The following is a 15,547-nucleotide window of genomic DNA, read 5'->3' as shown; positions in this document are numbered from 1 at the left end:
ACGGGAACAAATACAATATTTAAAATAAAGAACAAGTAACTTTAAATCAACAAACTGACCAGTACTTCAATGGGAACTAAGCTCCTCTCACTGACCACCAATGAAAGAGGTGCCCCTTCCAGAAGTGTGGTGGTGGCCGGATAAATGGCCTCAGGGGGCCACATGTGGCCCTCGGGCCGTAGTTTGGGGACCCCTGATATAAAGCAACTAGAACTCAAACATTTTTGATAGGAATGCAAAATAGTACAGTTACTTTGGATATTTATATTTATATGACTACAGAACATTTTCACCTAGGTGTCCCATAGACACTACAAATTCAACCTGTCCAAAACTCAACTAATTATCTTCCCCCCATCCAAATATGCTTTTCCTTCCGTATCCCCTTATGAAATCATAAATCTATGAATCAGCTCTCCTTCCTCCATCCTGTCATTCCCAGGTAACCAGTCAATAAAGTACCATCGAGTCTACCTTTTAGGTAGTTGAGCCCACACTGTCTCACCTGAGAACTCTATTGGTCTTAGACCCTGTTTCTAGTCTTATCCCTGCCAACAAATTCTTCATGTTGTTGCCAGCTTTATTTTTATAAAAGCAATTTGTCAATTCCCTGTATTCTCTTTAATTGCTCCTGAATGCCTAAATTCTTTTATTTATTTTTAACTTTTGTTAGTATTTATTTTAGTTTTAGTTTTGTTTTGTATTTTTCTGAAGTGAGAAGTGGGGAGGCAGAGAGACAGACTCTCCCACATGTGCCCGACTTGGATCCACCCGGCATGCCCACCAGGGGGCGATGCTCTGCCTATCTGGGGCCTTGCTCCAGTGCAACAGGAGCCATTCTAGCACCTGAGGCGGAGGCCATGGAGCCGTCCCCAGTGTCCGGGCCAACTTTGCTCCAATGGAGCCTTGGCTGTGGAAGGAGAAGAGAGAGAGAAAGGAGAAGGGTAAGGGTGAAGAAGCAAATGGGTGTTTCTCCTGTGTGCCCTGGCCAGAAATCGAACCCAGGACTTGCACACGCCGGGCTGACACTCTACTGTTGAGCTAGCCAGCCAGGGCCCAGTATTTATTTTATGCTGAATTTATTTCCAGGCTGTATGATTTAGTTTCTTTAGTTTCTTTTGGGATATCATTTTCTTCTGTGCAACCTCGTTTCCTGGCTTAGGAACAACGTGCTTTTTTTCAGTAAGGCTCATTTCAACGTGGCAGGGAGAGTTCACAAGTGTATTAATCTGCCCAAAAACTCTGTCTGTTCTGTGCCACATCTTGGGAGCTTTGTCCATTTCGATGTGCTCAATGACAAGAAAAGTTTACAGCTAAACCCTTAAGTTTAGTATTACTCTTTGCATTTTTAAGTGTATGCAGCAAAAATTCAGCACTCTTTTTAAGCCACTGACCCTGTATCCAGCCCCACGGTTTGGCCTAAGTACACCTACCAAATCCAACATTTATTTATTTATTTATTTATTTATTTTTAAGCAAGAGAGAGAAAGACAGACAGGAAGGGAGAGAGGTGAAAAGCATCCTCTTGTAGTTGTGGCACTTTACTTGTTTATTGATTCCTTTCTTATATGGGCCTTGACCAGGGAACTCCAACTGAGCCAGTGAAGCCTTGCTCAAGCCATTGACCATGGGGTCATGTCTATGATTCCATGCTCAAGCTGGCAACTCCGTGCTCAAGCTGGTGATTCTGCACTCAAGCTGGTGACCTTGGGGTTTCGAACTTGGATCCTCAGTATCCCAGGCTGACGTTCTATCTACTGTATCCCGCCTGGTCAGGCCAAATCCACCACGGTAATGACAGAGTGGAACATATTGCTTCTGTAATGTGATATGACATTCTTCAGATACTTGGTGGCTTTTCAGATATGCATACTCTTGATGGCCTGGGCAGTTCCACAAGTGTTCTTTTTTTAAATGATTTTTTTTTTTTTGTATTTTTCTGAAGCTGGAAACGGGGAGAGACAGTCAGACAGACTCCCGCATGCACCCGACCGGGATCCACCCGGCACGCCCACCAGGGGAGACACTCTGCCCACCAGGGGGCGATGCTCTGCCCCTCCGGGGCATTGCTCTGCCGCGACCAGAGCCACTCTAGAGCCTGGGGCAGAGGCCAAGGAGCCATCCCCAGCACCCGGGCCATCTTTGCTCCAATGGAGCCTTGGCTGCGGGAGGGGAAGAGAGAGACAGAGAGGAAAGCGCGGCGGAGGGGTGGAGAAGCAAATGGGCGCTTCTCCTATGTGCCTTGGCCGGGAATAGAACCCGGGTCCCCCGCACGCCAGGCCGACGCTCTACCGCTGAGCCAACCGGCCAGGGCCTTAAATGATTTTTTTTTTTAAAGAAAGATATGGGGAGATGGGGGGGGAGAGAGAAACATTAATTTGTTGTTCCATTTATTTATGCACTGTTTGATTTTCATGTATGCCCTAACCAGGGATAGAATCCACAATCTTGGATTATCAGGACGATGCTCTAACCAACTGAGCTACCCAGTCAAGGCCTCACAAGTGTTCTTAAACTGAACACAAAGAGCGGAATCTCTTCACTGGCACGATTTTGTGAGTTTTTCTTAATCAAATGAATAGGAAACCATTTTTAGGGGTCACCTCTGTCTGCTTTTGGGAAGAGTTGAAAGATTCATATCACACAGCATACATGACTTTTCATAATCCAGTCTCAACTTTTCCAGCTGCTGTCCTTATCTACCCAGCATGAGACTCTGGCAATAATGTGCTGCTGTGGCCCCTAAACATGCCATTCTGTTTCATAATCCAGTGATTTAGCCTAAACTGTCCCTATACCTTTACTGTCTATTCCCCTCTTGTCTATCAAGTAAAATTATATCACTTTCTAATTATTATGAAAGGGAATGTTAAGAATTGCTTGTTCATTAGCAACAAGGTAGATAAATCATCTGAATAATGAAGGTGAGTTTATCTGATGGATAGTCTACGTCAAAGTGAAATAATGCAAAAGATGACAAGTAAGAAACTATTTGCTGCCCTGGCCAGATAGCTCAGTTAGATAAGAGTGTTATCCTGAAGCACAGAGTTACCGGTTCAATCCTGAGTCAGGGCACATACAGGATCAGATTGATGTTTCTGTCTCTCTCCCTCTCCTGGCCTCCCTCACTAAAATCAATCAATAAATTAAAAAATAAAAATAAAAAAAAAAGAAACTATTTGCTTCAGCACTCATGACCAGGATAGAACCAAAAGGAGAAATTCTACAGAAACATAATTCTGAAACTTTCCTCTCATTATTACCAAAATGCAAAAAGGACTGGCAGAGGAGGCTTTTTCTGAAGGAAATCTCTCCTCTACCCCTTTGCTCCTATGCTAACCTCTCTTCTCACGTTAAACCAGATGAAAAGGCTGCGCCAGGCTGACCCCTAGTGGAGGGAACAAGTCACTGCACTCCATGAGTGTGGGCACAGCACTCCTCTCCTTTTATATTTATTTATTAATTCAAAAACAATGAACACTACTCTGTAATACTGGGAACACTGCGGCCCTGGCACACAGAGAACAAATGACTTCATCCCTATTCTTAAGAATTCACAATCTAATGGATGAGATGGGTAGCTGCCTCTCTAAATGTTCTCTTGAGAGCACTGAGGAGAATGGGAGACCAGCTAGAAGGTCAGTGCAGTATTCCAGGGGAGAATTCATGTGGTAAGGATTCAATCACAATCAGATATATGAGAGGGAGACAAAGGTCATGGATGTCAAGGTTTCTGGCCTGGGAAACTGGCTGGTAATGGGTTGTAGTTCATGGAGTCAGGGAATCTAGGAAGAGGAAGTTTATATAGGAAGACAAAGTTAGCTTCGGGCATGTTAAGTATGACTGAGGTGACTGTGGGGCATCCAGGTAGAAATGTCCAATAGGCTGTTGGATATACAGATCTGGTCTCAGGAAAGAAGTAAAGGGTAGAGCTTTTGAAAGTCCTTCTGCAACAGGTAATAGGGGTCTCCAGCAATGTAGACAAGATACTCAAGTATGTGTGTTAGAAAAGACTTTAGCTGAGATCTTCAGCACTCTGAGGTTCCTTCACCTGCTTAACCAGTTTTGCTTTCCAAGACATAGCTGTGGCTTCTGGGAAGCCTCCCTCCAACATTCCTTCATCTACAGGAACTCAGAGGCTTTTCTTTAGCTTACTGAGCATCCTGCAATCACATCAGTCACGACACTTAATATTGTGGCTGCCGCCATTCCTCACTAGTAGACCTTTGAAAGAGAAACTCTTTTGTGAGGGGAAAAAGAAAAATGTAGGCAGCAGTCATGAAATTTTGACTATGCTAGGAAATGTGCTACAGGCCACTGAAGATTTAAGCAGGGCAGTGGCATGCTCAGATTAGGGATTTAGAAATACAGTGTTGTCTGTAGAGTCATGGTGCACTTTTGACCGGTCACAGGAAAGCAATAAAAGACGATAGAAATGTGAAATCTGCACCAAATAAAAGGAAAACTCTCCCAGTTTCATACCTATTCAGTGCAGTTCGATGTGGGCTCACGCACAGATTTTTTAGGGCTCCTTAGGTAGCTATCCCGTATAGCCTCTATAGACTCATCACTGACTGATGGCCTACCAGAACGGGATTTCTCCACCAAACTGCCGGTTTCCTTCAACTGCTTATCCCACTGAGTAATATTATTCCTATGTGGTGATGCTTCATTATAAATGCGCCGATATTCATGTAGCACTTTGGTCACGGATTCGAATTTAGCAAACCACAGAACACACTGAACTTTCCTGTATACTGTCCACATCTTGACTGGCATGGCCGTGCACTGCTTCACTGTATACACGGTGTTATGTCATCATCTGCGCATGCGCACATGCTGCCACATCATCCTACAGAAACTGGGAGGGTTTTCCTTTTATTTGGTGCAGATTTTACATTTCTATCGTCTTTTGTTGCCTTCCTGTGACCGGTCAAAAGTGCACCATGACTTTACGGACACACTGTACTGTACCACTCTGACTCTACTATGGGCATTCAATTAAAGCAGACAAATGGCAGGTGGGATATCAGCTTAGAAGCCACCCTATTAAAAAGAGAAAGCACCCCCTCTCCCTCAAAAAAGAAGAAAGCCCCAATTGAGGCCAAGGATGACAGTGACCTGAACTAGTGCTGTCTCCATAAGAACCATGGTTGGATCTCTGGGGTACGGGAAGAATTTTTATCTAACTTTTTAGGCTCTTAAGGACCTTGGTAAGGCCAGTAGCCACGGCCACCATCACAGTCGCCTGGCCCGTGCAGGTTCACATTTGATTCAGGCGGTAATGAAAGAAGGGAGCCAAGAACTGGTGGGCCATTAGCTTTAATCCTAGCTCGCACCCGGAGGGCAAGAAATACACACAGTGGGAAAACACTTCCTTTTCCATTCAGGGCTCCCAAAGCCACTGATTTATCCGAGTTTCCTAGATCAAAGGTTTCTAGCTCACTAGCCTTATTCACCTCTGTTCCCCATCTCCTTCTCCCTGCACAAACTGGCTTGTCCTTCAGCATGCTGCCATCTTGGCTGCCTCTCCTCTTCAATGCTGATGGCAGGATCTGAACAAATGTGCCCCCGGTCTGCCTCATTCTACAGTGTAGAAATTAAAGCCTTTAAGCCAGTGGTTCTCAAAGTGTGCGCCCTAGAAGATTTCCAGGTGCACCCTATGGAATTCCAGAGAAATATTTGCCTGTTGGGGACCAAAAAACCAACAGGATTTTTGAAGTTTAGATTTTTAGGGGACAGAGGTATGGGAAATTGGCTGTAAGCTGACAGTCTGCCCAACCTCCCACCTTACTTGCCTGATTAGGTTGCAAAAGGCTGTTAAGCTGTGGTGCTGGATTTTTGTTGTTGTTTTTAGGCTGCTGAAAACTTTTATTTTCTTATCTTTGAGATACCTGTTGTATATGATATTAATTTTAGGTGTTGAAGTACTTGTCTATAAATTTTTCAACATGCTTTCTCTAGTTTATCTAAATTGTACTTTACACTTTTCCCCAAATTCTAAAAATAATTTGATCTGATATCTTTAGTATATAAAAACTAAACACTTTCCTCTTTTTATGTTCAGAATTGTCTTAATTAGTTACAAACAGGCTTTCTCAAAGTCTGGGAAAACTTAAAATTTAGAAATAAGTTCTTTTTACAAAAATTTTTTTAGCTTTATTTTTTTAAAATTTTAATGGGGTGACATTGATAAATCAGAGTACATATGTTCAGAGAAAACATCTCCAGGTTATTTTGACATTTGATTATGCTGCATACCCATCACCCAAAGTCCAATTGTCTTCCATTATCTTCTAACTTGTTTTCTTTGTGCCCCTCCCCTCCCCTCCCCCAACCCCCCCCCAGGTGCTAGATTGTTTACACTACCCCCATATTACCCAGAAAGACTGGAAGCAAGTTTCTTCTATTCTTTGTTTGGTGTCAAGTTAAGATGATATGTATGGTGGGGGTTTTCTGCACTCAACACAATTAAGAGTAAAAAGAGAGGAATTCTTCAATGTATTGACAAGGAAATGAGAGTTTGTCTTTCAAATATATGCCCAAACATTGAATAAATCACTCAAACACATCTTGTGTTTCTCATAAACACAAGAATGAAAAAACAACACATTCGTGCCAGGACCTGCCAAATTTACTAAATCTTACTAAGAATGTATCTATATATATAAAAAGATAACATCATTTTTAAATTTCTTAATCCTTCTTTTTTACAAATTCTAAGAATCATAACTCAAAAAATTTAACATAAAAATGTTTTTTTTTAATTTTTATTTATTTATTTTTTTTTCATTTTTTCGAAGCTGGAAACGGGGAAGCAGTCAGACAGACTCCCGCATGCGCCCGACCGGGATCCACCCGGCATGCCCACCAGGGGGCGATGCTCTGCCCTTCTGGGGCGTCACTCTGTTGCATCCAGAGCCATTCTAGCACCTGAGGCTGAGGCCACAGAGCCATCCTCAGTGCCCGGGCCATCTTTTGCTCCAACTGAGCCTCAGCTGCGGGAAGGGAAGAGAGAGACAGAGAGGAAGGAAAGGGGGAGGGGTGGAGAAGCAGATGGGCGCTTCTCCTGTGTGCCCTGGCCGGGAATCGAACCCAGGACTCCTGCACGCCAGGCCGACGCTCTACTGCTGAGCCAACCGGCCAAATATTTTTTAATGTCAGAATAAATTTAATTTTGTAGTACTTATTTTGTTTAATTACCATAAAAGCACACTTGGACTTTATATTTTTTTCTTTACTATTTGACTTAATTATTCTCAGAAATTTGTATATAGTGCACCTACAATTATTTGTAAGATTTTAAATGCACCCCAACTTCAAAAAGTTTGAGAACCACTGCTTTAAGCTAGTATACAAATAAGGAAGTCTCTGATACAAAGCCACTTATCTGAGCCTGACCAGGTTGTGGCAGAGTGGATAGAGCGTTGGACTGGGATGCGGAGGACCCATGTTCGAGACCCCAAGGTCGCCAACTTGAGTGCGGGCTTATATGGTTTGAGCAAAGCTCACCAGCTTGGACCCAAGGTTGCTGGCTTGAGCAAGCGGTTACTTGGTCTGCTGTAGCCCCAAAGTCAAGGCACATATGAGAAAGCAATCAATGAACAACTAAGGTGTCCCAACAAAAAACTGATGATTGATGCTTCTCATCTCTCTCTGTTCCTGTCTGTCTGTCCCTATCTATCCCTCTCTCTGACTCTCTGTCTCTGTAAAAAAACAAACAAAAAAAACAAAAGCCACTTATCTGAGTCATAAATGGGATTCCTCATAAGAGTGCACCACCCCACATCATGCAACAGTCAAGGGTGTAGGGAAAAGCTTAGTTTTGAAAAGAACTTAGTATTAGAAGGATGTTGAAAAGATCTTAGTATTAAAAGGGTGGGAGCCTGGCCTGTGGTGGCGCAGTGGATGGAGCGTCGACCTAGAACGCTGAGGTCGCTGGTTCAAAACCCTGGGCTTGCCTGGTCAAGGCACATATGGGAGTTGATGCTTCCTGCTCCTCCCTTACCCTTCTCTCTCTCTCTCTCTCTCTCTCTCTCTCTCTCTCTCTCACTCTCTCTCTCCTCTCTAAAAATTAATAATAAAAAATAAATAAAATAAATAAAAATAAAAGGGTGGGAAAGGCTTGGTCTTAAAATTAAGCCTCGGGCTATGAGGACCTTGCCAGTTTACAGCCTGTCTTCCACACCCAATGCAAACTATAAGGTAGCAAACATATACATCATATTTATACTTATTTGACCAACAGACCTAAAATTGCTTTTTTGAGGGATAGGCTTATGGAAATTGGATGTTGATATTGGGCTGGCCAACAGAACCTTAAGAAGTGCACAGGTTGAAAAATTTAGAAAGCAGGGTTGTAACGTCTCAAAAGCAGATGAAAATGTTAACTGTAGGCTCTCTAAAATCAGTTACCTGTTCACTCAACCAAAGTAGTGTTTTCGGTTGTTTGGAAAACCAAATATTGAACTAAACCCTTGTAAAGACAGTATCCATGGCCACCATCACAGCCGCCTGGCCCATGCAGGTTCGCATTAGATTCGGACAGATGGTAATGAAACAACGGAGCCAAGAACTGGTGGGCCATTAGCTTTAATCCTAGCTTGCACCCAGCGGGCAAGTAAAAACACATACTGGGCTCCAAAATCCACTCATTCAGTGCTCACAAAGCTACTGACTTATTCGAGTTTTCCAAGGATCAAAGGTTAGTACCTCACCAGCCTTATTTACCTCTGCTCCCCATCTCCTTCTTTCTGCACAAACTGGCTTCTCCCTCAGCACTCCACCATTTTGGCTGCTTCTCCTCTCCTCCATGTGGCCTTTCTCTGCTCTCCTCTCTAATGCTAAACTCAGGATCCAAAAGAGAGCAAGTTCCCGGTCTGCCTTATACAGTGTCCGTAAAGTCATGGTGCACTTTTGACTGGTCATAGGAAAGCAACAAAAGACGATAGAAATGTGAAATCTGCACCAAATAAAAGGAAAACCCTCCCAGTTTCTTTAGGATGATGTGGCAGCATGTGTGCATGAGCAGATGATGACATAACACCGTGTATACAGCAGAGCAGCCCACGGCCATGCCAATCGAGATGTGGACGGTATAGAGGAAAGTTCAGTGTGTTCTGTGGCTTGCTGAATTCAAATCTGTGACCAAAGTGCAATGTGAATATCGGTGCGTTTATAATGAAGTGCCACCACATAGAAATAACATTACTTAGTGGGATAAGCAGTTGAAGGAAACCGGCAGTTTGGTGGAGAAATCCCGTTCTGGTAGGCCATCAGTCAGTGATGAGTCTATAGAGGCTATACGGGATAGCTACCTAAGGAGCCCTAAAAAATCTGTGCGTGAGCCCACATCGAACTGCACTGAATAGGTATGAAACTGGGAGAGTTTTCCTTTTATTTGGTGCAGATTTCACATTTCTATTGTCTTTTATTGCTTTCCTGTGACTGGTCAAAAGTGTACCATGACTTTACGGACACACTGTAGTGTAGAAACCAAAACCCTTAATCCAATATACAATCAAGGAAGTCTCTGATACAAAGTCACTTATCTGAGGCATATTGGGATTCCACATGAAAATGCACAGTCAAGGATGGGGGAAAAGCTTAGTCTTAAAACTAAGCCTTAGGACAGGGGTCCCCAAACTACGGCCCGCGGGCCACATGCGGCCCCCTGAGGCCATTTATCCGGCCCCCGCCGCACTTCTGGAAGGGTACCTCTTTCATTGGTGGTCAGTGAGAGGAGCATAGTTCCCATTGAAATATTGGTCAGTTTGTTGATTTAAAGTTACTTGTTCTTTATTTTAAATATTGTATTTGTTCCCGTTTTGTTTTTTTACTTTAAAATAAGATATGTGCAGTGTGCATAGGAATTTGTTCATAGTTTTTTTTATAGTCCGGCCCTCCAACGGTCTGAGGGACAGTGAACTGGCCCCCTGTGTAAAAAGTTTGGGGACCCCTGCCTTAGGATATAACGACCTGGCCTGCTTACAGCTTGTCCCCCACACCCAATACAAACTATAAGCGAGCAAACATATAGCATATTTAAAAACTTATTTGACCAACAACCCTCCATTCCCAGCCCTGAAAAGTAAAACCAACATTTACACAGTATTTATGTATTTAATATTTATTTTTTAATTTGTTGATTTTAGAGAGACAGGAAGGGAAGAGAGAGAATGAGAGAGAGAGAGAGACAATGATCTATCTGTTCCTGTATGTGCCCTGACTGGGGATCCAACCCCCAATTTTTAGGCTTGAGCTGACACTCTTATCAACTAAGAGCAATCTGTCCAGGGTGGTATTTAACATTTATTAAAACAACTATCGGCCTGACCTGTGATGGCACAGTGGATAAAGCATCAACCTGGAAATGCTGAGGTTGCCGGTTCAAAACCCTGGGCTTGCCCAGTCAAGACACATATGGGAGTTGATGCTTCCTGCTCCTCCCTCCTTCTCTCTCTCTCTCTCTTCCCTCTCTATAATGAATAAATAAAATCTTAAAAAAAAACAACAACTGTCAGTTACCTACTGGTTACTACTTGTCAAGTTGTATTCTAGGCTGTTTTCTCATTAAATTTTTACTGAAGTCTGCTGACTAGATATTTTTATTTCATACATGAGAACAGAGCTCAGAGAAGTTAAGTGATTTGTCTAAAGCCACACAATGGACTCAGACTTGAATCCAATTATTGTTTAATTCCAAAATCACTTTTAACCCACTTGCTACACCATTTCTTTAAACGTATTAGGCAAATAAGTTTGTAAAATGTGTTTTTTAGGTTTGCTCACTTATATTTTTGTTGTAGTAATATAAGGTTATAGTAATTAAATATATAGAAATATAAAAATATGGATGATATATAAAAGTAATTAAAAGGATATTTAAAATAATTATTAAAATTAAGTAAAGTTATGCCAACTGGATAGGAATTAATATAGTGGCTTAGTGCCATAACTCTGTAATGTGATAAACAGACTCTGACTTACAAGCAGAGCCCAGTTAATATGTGTGTGAAGTTATACATAGATAAGAAGTAGCCCTGGCCGGTTGGCTCAGTGGAAGAGTGTTGGCCTGGCGTGCAGAAGTCCCAGGTTCAATTCCCGGCCAGGGCACACAGGAGAAGCGCCCATCTGCTTCTCCACTCCTCCCCCTCTCCTTCCTCTCTGTCTCTCTTTCCCTCTCGCAGCCAAGGCTTCATTGGAGCAAAAAGTTGGCCCTGGCGCTGAGGATGGCTCCATGGCCTCTGCCTCAGGCGCTAGAATGGCTCTGGTTGCAACAGAGCAACGCCCCAGAATGACTCTGGTTGCAACAGAGCAACGCCCCAGATGGGCAGAGCATCGCCCCCTGGTGGGCATGCCAGGTGGATCCCGGTCAGGCGCATGCGGAAGTCTGTCTGACTGCCTCCCTGTTTCCAACTTCAGAAAAAAAAAAAAAAAGAAGTACTTGGTGCCTTAACTCTGTAATGTGATAAACCAGTGTTTCCCAACCTTTTTTGTGCCATGCCCCACCTTAACCTTTCTAAAATTTTTATGTCCCCCACTATGTAACATACATAATTTTTAACATTAAAAAATTGATTTGTGGCCCTGGCCGGTTGGCTCAGCGGTAGAGCGTCGGCCTAGCGTGTGGAGGACCCGGGTTCGATTCCCGGCCAGGGCACACAGGAGAAGCACCCATTTGCTTCTCCACCCCTCCGCCGTGCCTTCCTCTCTGTCTCTCTCTTCCCCTCCTGCAGCCAAGGCTCCATTGGAGCAAAGATGGCCCGGGCGCTGGGGATGGCTCTGTGGCCTCTGCCTTAGGCGCTAGAGTGGCTCTGGTCGCAACATGGTGATGCCCAGGATGGGCAGAGCATCGCCCCCTGGTGGGCAGAGCATCGCCCCTGGTGGGCGTGCTGGGTGGATTCCGGTCGGGCGCATGTGGGAGTCTGTCTGACTGTCTCTCTCTGTTTCCAGCTTCAGAAAAATGCAAAAAAAATAAATAAAATAAAAATAAATTGATTTGTTCACTTAATAAACATAAATGATAGGTTCTAGGAAGAAATCACTATGAAATTGTTAACAAAACACAGTAAGTAAAATTTCAAAACATATAATGAAAAACAGAAATTTAAATTCCAAATAATTTTAATACAGATTTTTCTATATTAATTTATTATTTTAATTTAGTGTGATCCTTGCGCTTGATGCTTGCTGCACAGAGATTTTATATTAGGTTCCAATTGGGTTAGCTTTAGTCTCAAGTCTCCACGTTGTGTTATATCCAGCCAATTTCTTTTTTTTTTTTTACCAGTAAATCATTGACAGCACTAAATCCACATTCAGCTAAAAATGAAGATGGAAACGGTAGCAATAGTTTTCTTGCACATTTGGTTGAATTTGGGTATTTGATTTCTGTTTCCTCACAAAGCCATGCCATCGCTCCTTTGATATTAAATAAAGCTTTAACTGACTCATCATTTTGCAATTCTGCGAGTTCTTCTTGATACTGCATATTTGATATATCAGACAAATCCACTAACATTGGCTGCATCATCCATGTTGGGAAATCAATTTGTTTTAAATAAGAAAATCTTTCGGCCCTGGCCGGTTGGCTCAGCGGTAGAGCGTCGGCCTAGCGTGCGGAGGACCTGGGTTCGATTCCCGGCCAGGGCACACAGGAGAAGCACCCATTTGCTTCTCCACCCCTCCGCTGCGCTTTCCTCTCTGTCTCTCTCTTCCCCTCCCGCAGCCAAGGCTCCATTGGAGCAAAGATGGCCCGGGCGCTGGGGATGGCTCTGTGGCCTCTGCCCCAGGCGCTAGAGTGGCTCTGGTCGCAACATGGCGACGCCCAGGATGGGCAGATTATCGCCCCCTGGTGGGCAGAGCGTCGCCCCTGGTGGGCATGCCGGGTGGATCCCGGTCAGGCGCATGCGGGAGTCTGTCTGACTGTCTCTCCCCATTTCCAGCTTCAGAAAAAATGAAAAAAATGAAAAAAATTAAAAAAAAAGAAAATCTTTCTTTTAAATCAGCTGATAGAATATTCAAATGATTGACAATAACAAGTAAAGTGGTATCAGTTACTTCATATTTTTGGAGCCAATGAAACTGTTTAAAGTTTTTGTTGTTAATATGTTTCTGACAGAACTCAATATTGGTAATGAAACCGAATATCTTTGCTTTTGCATCGACAAGAGTTTTATTTATTCCTTGAAGTTGCTTATTTAATATATTTAGTTTTTCAAAGATATCGGCTAAATAACTCACAAATGCTTTACCATCTATTGTTAACAGATACTTCATTTCAGGTTTGTCGCTTAAAAAATCACTAAGAGTATCAAACAGTTCCATAAATCTTTTCAAACGGTTTCCTTTAGATAGCCATCTTACTTCAGTATGAAGTAAAAGTCTCACATGGTCTTCATTTTGTTCTTCACAAAATAGCTTGAAAAGACGCTCACATTTGGCACTAGCTTTAATAGCATTAACACACTTTATTACTGTATGTAATACTTCATTCAGAACAGGCGAGATGTTTTTAGCTACCAAGTTTTCCCTATGAATAACACAATGCACAAGAATCATTTCTGGATTCGCATCTTTCATCAATTTTAAGCAGCCATTTTTCTTGCCCATCATATTGGGAGCACCATCTGCAGCACAAGATGTTATATTTTTCATTGGTATATCATTGACATCTAAGTAGTTTTTTAGCTTATTATATATATCTTTGGAGGTAGTGGTGCTTTCTAATCTTTTACAGAACATTTCTTCAGCAAAATGTCCTTTATCAATATATCTTACATAAGTTATCAATACTGCCTCACTGTCTCTCAAAGTTGATTCATCCATTTGCAAGGAGAATTTTCTTGTTTTCAGCTTTTCAATAAGTTGTTTTTCAATATCCTCACTCATTTCATCTATTCTTCTGCTAACAGTATTGTCACTGAGTGGCATAGCTTTTACATCTTTGTCATCTTTTTCAAGAACCGTTTTAAGAAGTGCTGATATTGACGGGGTTTTTTTAAAGGTTTTTATTTTATTTTATTTATTATTATTTTTTTTTACAGAGACAGAGAGAGAGAGTCAGAGAGAGGGATAGACAGGGACAGACAGGAATGGAGAGAGATGAGAAGCATCAATCATTAGTTTTCCATTGTGTGTTGTAACACCTTTGTTGTTCATTGCTTTCTCATATGTGCCTTGACCGCGGGCCTTCAGCAGACCAAGTAACCCCTTGCTGGAGCCAGCGACCTTGGGTTCAAGCTGGTGGGCTTTTTGCTCAAACCAGATGAGCCCGCACTCAAGCTGGCGACCTCAGGGTCTCGAACCTGGGTCCTTCGCATCCCAGTCCTATGCTCTATCCACTGCGCCACCGCCTGGTCAGGCTGATATTGACGGTTTTATTAAATTCTCTCCTATAGTGTGATTTTCTCCAGTTTTAGCGATGAATAAAGAAATTTGATAACTAGCCTCAAGAACACGATTATTAGTTGAAGTATGAGCAGTAAATAGAGACTTTAATGTTGTTCTTTTTTCAAAATTTTTCTTTAAAGTTTTAAAGTAACTCAAATCTGAATTAATATGAGCACTATGTTTTGCCTTCAAATGCGCCTCAAGACGACCTCGTTTCATTGATTCGTTGGTCAAGCATTGCTGGCATAAAAGACAAAAAGTAATCTGCTCATTGTGAACAGCGGGTATGAACCCAAATTTTAAATATTCCTTCGAATATTGACGAGTTTTTTTCTTGCTTGCACCACTCATTTTACTATGGGCTATAATAAAAATAAGATCAATTAAAAACTAATATTAAAATATGTGTTAAAATATATTCAATGTGACATAGAGTAAACGTATACTAAAAATTCATATTTATTTAAATATATATAACACTTACTACATTTACTACACTATCACCGCAAATCAAAAGGTATCTATATTTTTTCCACTTGACAAAATTTTCTGGAAAGTTATGCTTCTAAAATTAAAATTGTCGTGCATGCACTATTATAGCCCCAATAATATTTATAAAATATTATTGCTTTCTAGCCCCGATGCAAGAAGTACTTAATAAAGAGTTTAATATTGATAAAAATAAAATCAAATACTTACCAATTATATCTATACAATATATATATGTATATTTATTAAATCAACGAGCTTTTACAACAGTTTTGACTGACACTTATTTCAAATTAACACCAACTGAATGATGTGAAACACTACAGAAGTTGCGATGGGCCAATTAGGTGAGAATAACTGCGTTGTTTAGCGAGTTTTTAAAACGTCCGGAGTTCCCCATGGCAGACGGCACGCTCTGCGGTGACCCCAGGACGAAGTTTACTTGACGACGCCAATCACCTAGTTGATATTTTGGTCTCGTCAAACGAAATTATACTTAATAATTATTTACCGCAATTATTTAAGAATTACATTTTTTGTTAAATTTGGCACTGATATCTAGTATTGCATTTAAATGGCCCGGGGGCGAAAGAGTTAAAGTCGTGTCGAGTCCATTTTCAAATTGCCCCCCTTAACTATCGAGTTGCCCCCATGTAGGGCGTGG

This window comes from Saccopteryx bilineata, chromosome 2, assembly GCF_036850765.1.
Source record: "Saccopteryx bilineata isolate mSacBil1 chromosome 2, mSacBil1_pri_phased_curated, whole genome shotgun sequence".
NCBI classification, from domain to species: Eukaryota; Metazoa; Chordata; class Mammalia; order Chiroptera; family Emballonuridae; genus Saccopteryx; species Saccopteryx bilineata.
The sequence above is the reverse complement of the archived record's forward strand: the minus strand, read 5'-3'. Positions refer to the sequence as shown.